The sequence below is a fragment of the Octopus bimaculoides genome, chromosome 2, assembly GCF_001194135.2.
Source record: "Octopus bimaculoides isolate UCB-OBI-ISO-001 chromosome 2, ASM119413v2, whole genome shotgun sequence".
Taxonomy (NCBI): Eukaryota; Metazoa; Mollusca; class Cephalopoda; order Octopoda; family Octopodidae; genus Octopus; species Octopus bimaculoides.
The window spans coordinates 191,333,312-191,344,117 of NC_068982.1; the positions used below are offsets into that span (position 1 = coordinate 191,333,312).

General features: G+C 36.8%; 2 protein-coding genes across 5 annotated transcripts in view; both read right to left on the minus strand.

Moving 5' to 3' along the window:
- Nucleotides 1-10,806, minus strand: part of LOC106871088 (tyrosine-protein phosphatase non-receptor type 13) — a 217,697-nt gene that overhangs the window by 61,850 nt on the left and 145,041 nt on the right. The gene's annotated exons all lie outside the window — the stretch shown is intronic.
- LOC106871091 (PDZ domain-containing protein 2) overlaps nucleotides 2,314-10,806 on the minus strand; it is a 41,290-nt gene continuing 32,797 nt past the window's right edge. For 3 of the 4 annotated variants that reach the window (XM_014917382.2, XM_052965811.1, XM_052965810.1), the window contains 2 exons: nucleotides 8,022-8,084; nucleotides 2,314-6,121 (listed from right to left, as the gene is read on the minus strand). The gene's annotated coding sequence lies outside the window, so the exon portion shown is untranslated. Of the gene's footprint in view, nucleotides 6,122-8,021; nucleotides 8,085-9,134; nucleotides 9,273-10,806 lie in introns of those variants that run through there. The other variant, XM_014917381.2, reaches the window with a different exon arrangement.

Here is a 10,806-nt window from a genome sequence, read left to right on the forward strand (position 1 = left end):
GCTGTTAGATCAGGTAATGAAAGTCACGGAGAGGGTCATAGCCCAACTAATTAGGGAGAGAGTCAGTTTAGATGAGATGCAGTTTGGGTTCGTGCCAGGTAAAAGCACTACTGATGCCTTATTTCTAGTGAGACAGCTGCAGGAGAAATACCTAGCTAAGGATAAACCTCTGTACCTGACTTTCGTTCACATGGAGAAAGCCTTTGACAGGGTCCCCCGATCCCTTATCTGGTGGTCAATGAGGAAACTAGGGATACAAGAATGGTTAGTGAGAGCTGTGCGAGCCATGTACAGGGATGCTGTCAGTAAGGTGAGGGTTGGCAACAAGTAGTGATTTATTCCGGGTAGAGGTAGGGGGTCCACCAAGGTTCAGTCCCCAGCCCCCTCCTATTTATCATAGTCCTCCAGGCAATAACACAAGAATTCAAGATGGGATGCCCCTGGGAGCTCCTCTATGCTAATGACATTGCACTAATTGCTGAGTCACTATCAGAACTAGAGAAGTTTCAGGTGTGGAAACAAGGATTAGAATCGAGGGGCCTTAGAGTCGACCTAGCTAAAACCAAAGTCATAATAAGTAGAAAAGTAAACAAACCACAAACCCGTTCAGGTAGATGGCCTTGCTTGATCTGTAGAAAAGCCGAAGGTAGAAACTCCATAAGATGGACACATAAGAGGTGCAGCAATATTAAAGGAAGGCTAACTAGCAAGATAGCTTTTGTATGTGGCAGATGCTCAGGAGCAATAAATCACTGAAAATGTGCAGAAAACAACTTCTGTTACCTAGGTGACCAAATTAGTAGCGAGGGAGGGTGCGCTGAAAGTGTAGCTGCTAGAATAAGAATAGCCTGAGCAAAGTTCAGAGAGCTCTTACCTCTGCTGGTGACAGGGTCTCTCGCTCAGAGTAAAAGGCAGACTGTATGACGCATGTGTACGAACAGCCATGCTACATGGCAGTGAAACATGGGCCATGACTGCTGAGGACATGCGTAAACTAGCAAGAAACGAAGCCAGTATGGTCCGATGGATGTCTAATGTCTGTGCATACTCGACAGAGTGTCAGTACCTTGAGAGAAAAGTTGAACCTAAGAAGCATCAGTTGTGGTGTGCAAGAGAGACGATTGCGCTGGTATGGTCATGTGGCGAGAATAGATGAGGATAGCCGTGTGAAAAAGTGCCACACCCTAGCGGTTGAGGGACCCTGTGGAAGAAGTAGACCTAGGAAGATCTGGGATGAAGTGGTGAAGCACGACCTTCAAACTTTAGGCCTCACCAAGACAATGACTAGTGACCGAGACCTTTGGAAATATGCAGTGCGTGAAAAGACCCAGCAAGCCAAGTGAGACCATACTCTGTGGCCTCTGCCAGGAGTGTAGCCAGCTCACTTATTCATATCTTTACTTCATTGGACATTAAACTCTGCTTGCGAAGACCAGTTGAGGCAAATGAAATTGAAATCGAACCAAATTCAACGACTGGCACCCATGCCAACCTCTCCTTCATTGGACACTAAACTCTGCTTGCGAAGACCTGTTGGGCAAGTGAAATTGAAATCGTAATTGAACCAAATTCAATGACTGGCACCTGTGCCAGTGGAGCACTAACAGCACTGTCTGAGTGTGATCATAGCCAGAGCAGCTGTCTGGCTTCGGTGCCAGTGGTACGTAAATAGCACCATTTGAGCGTGACCGTTACCAGCATCGCCTTACTGGCACTTCTGCCAGTGGCACGTTAGAAAACATTCAAGCAAGGTCGTTGCCAGTGCCGCTGGACTGGCTCCTGTGCAGGTGGCACATAAAAAACACCATTTTGAGCGTGGCTATTGCCAGTACCGCCTGACTGGCCCTCATGCCGGTGGCACGTAGAAGCACCAACTACACTCTTGGAGTGGTTAGCGTTAGGAACGGCATCCAGCTGTAGAAACTCTGCCAGATCATATTGGAGCCTGGTGTAGCCATCTGGTTCGCCAGTCCTCAGTCAAATCGTCCATCCCGTGCTAGCATGTAAAGTGGATGTTAAACGATGATGATCGTCATGTATGTATATGCACAACCATATGTTTCTATATACACACAGATGTATACACACATACATGACAATAACAATTTATTGAATTAGCTTTAAATACTGAAAAATGTTTCCTTTTGTTAGTTTTTTTTTTAAACATTAATGATGATAACTACATTCCACAAGTAAATGAGATTATTTTCAAATTGTTAATGATTACTGTTTAAAATAAGAAGAAAAATGTCAAGTAATATTTTGATTTAATTTTTTTTTTTTCTTTATCTTCTAAAACAATGAAGATTGTCAAATTGCAATTTTTTTTTATTTAGATTTAATCCTACAAAGGACAAATACTCTTTTGTAGAGGTGTGACAATGATGGACACCACTTGCAGTAGGTGTTACAATATTGTTTTGATGTTTCTATTCACTTCCTAACATACATTCTTTTCCACATTCCCTACAAGTAGAGATTCTATATCTCTGACTTTTCTGATGCCTTCCTTACTTGGTTATGCCCATATTCGTTACATGTTGAAGTCTTGTTTTTGTTGGGTTCCTTTAATTAGATTTTAACCAGAAAAAGAAAAAAATTAAAATGCAATAAAAGTCAATCAACTTGACCATTACATGGTTCTCCTCCTTGAGAGTCTGGTGAACTGAGGCCAGGGAAAATAAGATGGGAGAGGCAATAAAAATGCTTGTAGAATCCTGATTTATTTGACCATTTCACTTCTACAGGAACGAATGCATTCGTCTTGGCTGATTTTTTTGTTTGTGACCAGATATACGAAGACTAAAGAGTCTCACCTTTAATGATTCTCTTTAGAGAAAAAAAAAATGCACAACCACAAAATAGAATTTTCAAAATATGGAAAGAAAAACAAAGACAAAGATTTTTTTCTAAAACTGTTTTTTTGGTGTTTTTTTAAATTCTATTTTGCAATTTTTTTTGCAATTTTTTTTCTTTAAGTTTATTTTTTATTCTCAGAAAGTTTTGACCTTTTTTAACATGTGAACAAACAGATTTATAACATCAATGTAAAACTGCATAAATTGTGTCTTCTACTAAATTATTTTTTACAAATTATAGATATTTCTCATTGTTCCTGGAATATATTGGGAACCAACATTGGTGGAAAGTAGAAATATTTCTATGTACACACCAGATTTTCAGTTAAATTTACTCGTCTGGTTATTTCTACATGGCCACCCTCAACAATCAACTACAATATTAAGAAATATAACAGTTTAGAAATGGAAACGGTCTCATTCCTCTATGACTGCAACTGGTTAGCATTTACCATTCCAGTATTCAGAGATAAGCAGAGTTGCACAAATGTAAGTGCTTCAACTTATCTGCCCTCCTGTCAGCAACAGATGTGTGTTACAAAGTCCAAAGATGACCTTATAGAACACATCATGGTTTTAATGACTGCCACACATGTTCTGTTAATTTGAGCACTAGTAATCTGGAAGGAAACAAATTGCACTTTTATAAGTTTTTACCAGAATTTTAGGGAAGAATCGTTAAACAAATAACAATTAGTTTTCAAGGTCAGCCTGGAGCTTTTGGTTTTACTTGTTTTGTTTGTTTTACCCCAATAGTTTTTACCAAATTATTTTAAACACAATCCAAGTTACAATTAGCTGTGATGTGCCATGAAACACAAAAGACACTGGAATTAGAAAGGTCTGGGATGGAGCATCTTTCTGATGGAAAAGATAACAGACAAACCTACAAAACCAGGGCAAAAATTACAAAGAACTCAAAGTGTAAGGAAGGGAAAAAATTCAACCAATTTAAAAACTTTTGTAACTTTTTATGTGAAAGAAGTGAGTGAGATGTAGAAGTCAGACAGCAACTGAAATGGCAGTGATTTTAGTCTGGATGTATGAGTTTTTGGTTCAAAGAGATTTTGCAATGGTTATTATTTAGAAATCTCTATGAAATTATTCCTGATATCTTAACAATTGATATACATTGGAAAGATATCAGGAAGTGTTGTGAAGTGTTATCACCAGAGCTGAACAAGGACAAAGTGATAACACCATCACTTGGTCAATCATTCAATGCAAGTTGTTCGACTTGTTGCATTTAATGCATGAATAACATGTGGAATGTTGCCCCATGTTGTAAGTCAAATGACAACAGTATGATGTTCAAAGTACAACAATATTCCAAGTAGACATGTCCCTTTAACAAGCTACTCCAATCTACTTCTTTCTGTAACTGTGTCATTCCTTGACCCAGTCTCAACTAATAGTACTTCCATGATGTGAATACTAGTTGAGACACATAGTTTCTGCCATAATCTCAGACACTAATTCCTTCAGACATAACAGAATGCTGCTGACTACCAAATAACACATTTACCACACAATAAAAAACTGGAATCAATTACCAAATAAAGTTAAAGAGACCCTAAAATATTCAAGAACAGATTTGATCAATGTTAGAACAATTTTAAAATTCCTTTCTAGTAGCACTAAAAACCAGAAAAACTATTGGTTCATCTTATTCAACAGATGAAAATGGTAGATCTTAACAGAATGGAAATTTCCAGTTTCCAAAGTCTCAACTGCACAACCTTGTATTCATCACAACCAAACACAGTTGGGCTTTTGTTCTGAGAAAAGCTGATTAGTGGCAAGCAGTAACATTAATAGAACCTTTGAATATGTTTTGCAATTTGTAACAAAAATCACAACCAATAAACAGTTCCTAAAAAAAAAGAAAAATCTTAATCATGTGATAGATTTAGAAGGGGTGGTCATCTGGTGCCAAAAATAGAATTTAGCTGTGATCACTTCTTATTTGTTCACTCAGTATTTTTAAGGTTATCCCTGAATTGGAGAGCAAACAGGAAAAAAATGTATTGACGAAAGTAGGATGCTGGTTAAACGTTTTCCCAACTTTAACCGAAACACTGAGCATCAATGTAATTTTTAACCGAAAGTGGATGCAATGTTTGGTGTATTTAGGTAAACATTGGAGGACTTTGTTAATTTAAGTGGTTTGAAATATTCATGAGAATATACAACAACGAATTTAACATAAAATAAGGAATGGGAATCAAAAACCATCATCAAATGCTGGTAAAAACCTAAATATAATTGTGCAAATTGTTTCCTATCAAGATAGAAAAATATTATAATATTTGTAAACTATAATTTGTGTTCTTACAAACAGAAAATGAAGACTGACATCAGGAATAGATAATATTTAAAATGTATATATGTATATATATAAAAAGTTCATGCAACAGAATGCATTCCCTGGACTGTCTAACCAACATGTCAAGGCCAAATAGTGTTCCAACTTGTTGTTCCATAAATGATTCTTCTGACTTTTGGTAACAAAATCTAGAATTGGACAGTTCTGAGAATGCTATAGTGCCACACTGTCAAACAGTAAACACACTAAACTGTGAAATATTTCAAAATAACTAAAGTTGAGTAACATCTATTATGAGAAACTACGCAGTTTAATATTTTATGGTAGAAAGTCTGTAGGTTGACTGCAGTAAAAATAAATATTTTCAGACCTTATAAACTTTAATCTGAAGTAACAAAAGTCAACTACTGTGAATTGTTTTTGTTTCTAAATGATACAAGTATTTGTAAATATTTCATATGGGATTTGGTCAAATTAAGAAAAAAAATAAACTTAAAATATATTTTTCAAAACCTTAGTTAACCTGTAGGAATTTCTTTACATACCAGATATGAATCTGGTTTATTGAGGCGACAAGGGGGAGTCTTTCGTAGGGAGTTTATCAGTGATTGAGAACTCCCAGACAAGACTTCCCCTCTATGCATGAATTACTCCAGGTCTTGTTAACCTGTGAGTGAGACTGTCTCTAAAGACATTCGTACTTAGTAAATACATCAGGTTTCATTTAAACCCGCAAGGGAGAGATTCTCAATACTAAAGAAATATCTCAAGTCTTCTTAGCTTCTAAAGAAGAATTTCTCTGTATGAGAAAGTACATCAGGTCCAGTTAACCTGCGAGGGAGAAGTTTTATTACGTGACCAGCGTCTGGATTGTACCACATCAAAACAGTTTCTGAACAGCTCTCAGTGATGCCTGGTAGCAAATACGATACTGATCCTGCAAAAGAGAAAAATTGGAAAATGGTCAGAGGAATTGGCTAAAATTTCACCGATTGTGGTCTTCTAAGCGAAGAACTTTTGTTGTGATGGAATTAACCATTTAGCATTCAGATTACTTTGGAATGCTTCTTTACTCACATTGTTTTCAATTAATCATGGATTATCTCACAGCTTCAAGATTTCAATGATGTGATTGTTTATTTTTAAAATGACACTGTAGGGTAGGTGTGAGAGGCCAGATCTGGTTGGTCTGAATATTTGGGCCTGATATGACCTTTTTAAATGATAAAGGATTAATATTTAGGGTTTAAATTCCAGGTAAGAAAAGATAGGTATGTCAATTTGAGATGAAGACTATGTTGCATCACTTGCCAAATATTTTGGCTAATTCGAGGAGGGTCCTATGTTGTGTCTAAGCTCTTCCCTCTTTAACCCGTTGGCATTTAAACTGGCCAAATCCAGCCCAAATATTCTACCTGTTTTATTTTTTAACTAGCCAGATCTGGCTTCTCACACCTACCCAACAATGTCATTCTAAAAATATAAAATCCTATCATGAAAATCTCAAAGCAATGAGATAATCCATGGGAATAAATAAGGATTACATTTGACAGAATAATCTGAATGCTGAAGGGTTATACATACATCATATGGTCACGTGACCAATCAGATGTTGTTACACATCACTGGTCACAGTGCACTTTTTGCATTGTTTTAACCTTCAAGTGATGCCACCCTGCTGGCTGGGTGAGAAGGCCAACATGGCCCAGTGATTGAAACGGGAAAAACTGAAGCAATGTGAAATGAAGTGTTTTGCTCAAGAACACATTCCCAGTCAGAGAATCAAACCCACAATCCAGCAATCGTGAGTACTACAGCCTAACCCGGAGGCCACACACCTTCACCATACATACATTATACACACACACACACACAGAGAGAGAAAGAGAATGGTGCAAATAAACAAATAAAACTACTTGGGTCTGATATACAAAATATACATACATATCTACATGTAAATAGAGAGAAACCATCATCATCATCGTTGTTTAACGTTAGCTTTCCATGCTGGCATGGGTTGGACGGTTTGACTGAGGACTGGCAAGCCAGATGGCTGCACCAGACTTCAATCTGATCTGGCAGAGTTTCTACAGCTGGATGCCCTTCCTAATGCCAACCACTCCGAGAGTGTAGTGGGTGCTTTTTATGTGCCACCGGCTGAGGGCCAGTCAGGTGGCACTGGCAACGACCATGCTAACAAAGACTGAAAATGTCCAGATGATGAATATTGATGTAGAAATCTAGGGATGTTAACAGAGAAAGCCTACACAGAAAATTAAGGGGGAAAGGTCTGGGAGCATGTCATCTGTGTGAGGGGGGAAGAATCATTTCTGGGAGCTTGGAGAAAATGCTTTGTGCCATTTCTTCTAACTTTACATTCTGAGTTCAAATGTTGCCGAGGTCGACTTTGCCTTTCATCCTTTTGAGGTTGATAAAATAAGTACCAGTCATGTACTGGGGTCGATGTGACCAATTAGCCCCTTCCCATGAAATTGCTGGCCTTGTGATAAAAACTGGAAACCAATATTATATAGGGACAACTGGTCATTTGGATAAGTTTGTGAGTAACAGAGAGAACTCTGGTATTATAAGAAGGACCTAAAACAGAAAGTCTGGAATTGGAGTCTCAGACAAAATTCTTTCTCTCTCATACACACACAAAGCAAAAAGAAAACATCCTCCATTAATAAAACCTAGGATCAAATGAAAGCTTCTGCCAGCCATCAGGAAATAATTGAGGCCCAGGAGGGGACAGGTTGAAGCTGGATATAAATTCTGAATTGGAAATATTCTAGAAATTAATTTTAAGTTTTAAGGAAGGCAATAACTCTCCTTACCTCTGTTTCAATCATCTGTGGTCTCTGGAGACGCAAGTCGCTGACAATATCAAATATGTTGAACTGTAACGAACAGGTTTCATGTCTTAATTAAAGAGCATCACATCATCTTTATCATATACATATATAAATATTATCATGTTGCCTTAAATATACATATATCTCATTATGTTGTCTTGTGCTTATATAGAATTATACCTTGGGAGAATCCTTGATAGGATAAGATTATCATAGTTGGATATCTTTGATCATAAGACTCATAAAACAGGACTGACCTAGGGCTAAACAACAATTATAATCCCCAAAACTAACTCTGTACTATGCATTAGGTAATGTAGTCCTTGATACACTTTGTCAGAATAAAAGATGGGATGGTCTCACAGCTAGGACATGTTTGATCACGGGGCTACTCAATCAAGACTAACCTGGGGCTAAACAACAATAGCTGCCTATGTTAATTACTAAACACTATACATTAGAAAATGTATTCCTTGATACATTATGCCTGAATAAAAGACAGAAAACATGGAAATATTTAATAAAACTCTTATAATACTTGGCAGAGATTGAAACCCTCCACCTCAACAATATGCTTCTGCTTATAAAGCACCTTTAGCCACAAGGCTACCAAAGAAACAACTATTTTAAAAAAATGTGATGTTTGAATATAATTTCATCATTCACTGTATAGATGCATTCATTATATAGATGCTCAATCTGCTGGAAATAGCAGCCAAGGATCCCTTACATCACCCCTGACTGGTCTTCAGAAAAACAAAGAACACCTCAGAGACATGGTTCTAAAAAGGGATGTACAACAGATTATTTTGTTTTCACTTTAAATGAGAAATGTTGCAGTACCAGTAATTATATATTTCATCGTCCAATGTATCCTAAAGAAAAAGTTACTGAAAACCAACACATTAATGTATTTCTTAATACATTATGACTGAGTGATGGATGGGCTGGTCATGGCTGGAGTGTTTTTGATCATAGATCAACTCTAACAAAACAAAAACATTTTTAAAAACTGATTTTAGATTTTTCAAGTTTTTTCATTTTTTTTTTTATTATTGTAAGAATTACCTTGATATTGTTTTGGATGTGGATGACAGCCACATCAACAGCAATGATGACAGCTGAGAGAGAACTGCCACTACTACAGTGGACAATCACCAAGTCACTACTGCAGTGTTGTTCATCAGGCAAAGAACTGCTGAGAGGCCGATAATGCTGAATAGTTTGAACAAACTGTTGAGAAAATACAAAATCTCATTGAGCACACATGGGACAACATTTTTTGTAGTTAGTCTATGCTGTGAAAGGTAAACTGATGTAAATACAACCTGTTATTCTCTTCACACCTGAAAAATAAAGGAGATTGCCCTGGTATGTTCCATGATCTATAAGGGCAATTCTCACAGAACAACTCTATCTCCTTACTCGTCACACAATAAGAATCTCTTCGTTTCTTTACTCCTTACACAATAAGTTCTCATTAAACACTGTTTAAATCAGACACAAGCAACTAAGTAGCTACGGTGGTTAGATTGTCCATTTATTGGCAATGTTGTTCATAGTAGAAGATATGTTAGCATGCTCAGCTGGTTGTATAATGTCAGTGTGTAGGAACAACAGAACACGAATGTGTTTAGAGACAACATTGATGTGAGATGTGTGAGCTGTATCATTCAGAGAAGATTGTGTAGGTGCGGACATATGACCTACACAAAGGAATGGTAGTTGGGTGATAAAGTAACAAGCAATGGCAGTGGAAGCATTCTGTAGAACCAGAAGACCAAAACATTGGTGAGGCAGTGAAGAGATGACAAAGACTGTGGTAGATGGACAGATGTTGCTTTGAAACTGATCTATTCACCCCCAACAGCATGCAAATTACACACATATATAAATAACAAAATATGGGGATTTAGTTCACAGGTAATCTAAACGTCTAGGTATGCTAGGTAAGTGCTGTAGCGGATTACCAGAAACAGCTGTAAGACTTTGAATTTTTCCCAATAATAATAATAATGTATATGACTTGAGATGTTTGTCTTGCCTTAACATTTGTTGTCCTCGTTAACAATTATATATAATCAAAATTCAGGTGAATTAGGTACTTAAATTGAGTTACTGAGCTAGTTCGCTAGAGTCCGTGCAGTTCAAACTTAGGTGAACAAAAAGCAAATAAGTAACAAGGATGTCCAGGTATCAGTGTGCTACGGTCGTTTGAAGCAGCTCCATTTAAATTGACCAATGAAAACATTCTATCAATTTGAAAGAAACCACTCTCCTCAGAAGCAGACGACCATAGAGATTTACAACATAAAGGATAAACCATTATTTTTTTTAGCAAAATTTCATCAGGACAAGAGACTAAAATAATTACATTGTCTCAATTTGCTATTTTTGTGGCAGAATGAATTTGGGGGCAGAAAAATAGCAAAATGAAACAAAGTAATTATTTTAGTCTCTTGTACTGATGAAATTTTGCTAAAAAAATAATGGTTTATCCTTTATGTTGGAAATTTCTATCGTTGTCTGCTTCTGAGGAGAGTGGTTTCTTTCAAATTGATGGAATGTTTTCATTGAGTGATTAAATAGAGCTGCTTCAAATGGACATCCTAGTTAGTTACTTACTTATTTACTATATATATGTATATATATATATATATATATGTGTATATATATATATATGGGAGAATATACAAAAAATAACAACAGACGAGGACAGGTGGTGTAAATAACAAAAGTATATAAAGTAAATAACAAAAGTATATAT